Source organism: Elephantulus edwardii, unplaced genomic scaffold, assembly GCF_000299155.1.
Source record: "Elephantulus edwardii isolate Elephantulus edwardi_28Jun2011 unplaced genomic scaffold, EleEdw1.0 scaffold00563, whole genome shotgun sequence".
NCBI classification, from domain to species: domain Eukaryota; kingdom Metazoa; phylum Chordata; class Mammalia; order Macroscelidea; family Macroscelididae; genus Elephantulus; species Elephantulus edwardii.
In genome coordinates, this window is record NW_006400313.1 from 185413 (window position 1) to 187089 (window position 1677).

Here is a 1677-nt window from a genome sequence, read left to right on the forward strand (position 1 = left end):
TTAGCCTGAATCAGGTACACCATAGTGTCCAGATTGACATCTTTGCTCTTCAGTACTCTGGAGAGGTCTCTGACAGTGCACTTTCCCAATGCAATTCTTCTTTTGATTTTTTGGCTGCTGGTACCAAGAATGTTAATTGTGGAGTCAAGCAAACTAAAGCTGCTAACAATCTAATCTTTTCACCCTCTATCGTGATGCTGCCAATCGGCCTAGTAGTGAGAATCTTTGTTTTCTTGATGTTGAGCTTCAATTAATATTAAAGCCTGCAGTCTTTGACCTTCTGCAGCAAGTGCTTCAGGTCCTCCTCTGTTTCAGCAAGCAAGTTTGTGTCACCTCCATAACTCAGTTGTTGATGAGTCTTCCTGCAATCCTGATGCCACATTCCTCCTCATAGAGCCCAACCTCCCAGATGATCTGTTCTGCATATAGATTGAAAAGGTATGGGGATCAGATATATCTTTGGCGCACACCCTTCCCAATTTTAAACCACACAGTGTTTCCTTATTCTGCTCTAATGACAGCCTCTTAGTCCAAGAATAGATTTTTCAGAAGCACATTCAAGTGTTCTGGGATTCCCATTCTTCTCAGAGTTACCAAAGTTTGTTGTGATCCACACAGTCAAATGCCTTTGCATAGTCAATGAAACACAGATAGACATTCCTCTGGTACTCTCTGCTTTTGATCAAGATCCATCTAACATTAATAACAATATTCCTACTACCACCACCTTTTCAAAACCCAGCCTGAACTTCTGACAGGTCTCTGTTGATGTACTGTTCCAGTGGTTTTGGATAATTTTCAGCACAATATTGCTTGCATGTAATATTAATGATATAGTTCAATAATTTCCACATTCTGTCAGGTCACCTTTCTTTGGAATGGGAACAAATGTTGACCAGGTGGTTGTCCTCCAGAATCCTTAACACAATTTGGTGAGTGCATACAGGGCAGCACCTGTTTGTTGAAATGTCATTTGATATGCCATCAATTACTGGGACCTTGGGTTTTGCCAATTCTTTCAGAGCAGCTTGAACTTCTTCCTTCAACACCACAGGTTCTTGCCTGTATGTTGTTTCATGAAATTCTTCTGTGTCAGCTAATTCACTTGGAACAGTGACTATGTATACTCCTTCCATCTTCTTTTAATGATTTCTGGATCATTCAATATTCTGCTCCTTAAGCATTGCAACTTGAGGCTTGAATTTATTCTTTAGTTCCTTCAGATTAAGAAATGCTGAGCAAGTTCAGCCTTTTTTATTTTCTGACTTCAGTTCTTTGCACATTTCATTATAATACTTTGTCTTCCTGCATTGCCCTTTGAAATCTTCTGTTCAGCTCCTTATTTTCTTGATTTCTTCCTTTGCATTGGCTTCTCAGCACTCTAGTGTAATATTCAGAGTCTCTTCTGTCATCCATTTTAGTCTTTTCTTCATCCTCTGCCTCTGTAATGATCTTTTGCATTCTTCATGGATGATATTCTTTATATCCTTCAACAGCTCACTGGTCTTAACTCATTGGTGTTCAAGACCTCAAACCTGTTCCTGAGATGGTTTTGAAATTCTTGTGGAATAAACTCAAGGTGGATTTTATTTCATTTTCTTCAACTTCAGCTTGAACTTGCATAAGAGTGGTTGGTGGTCTGTTCCATAATCAGGACCTGACCTAATTTTTACGGCT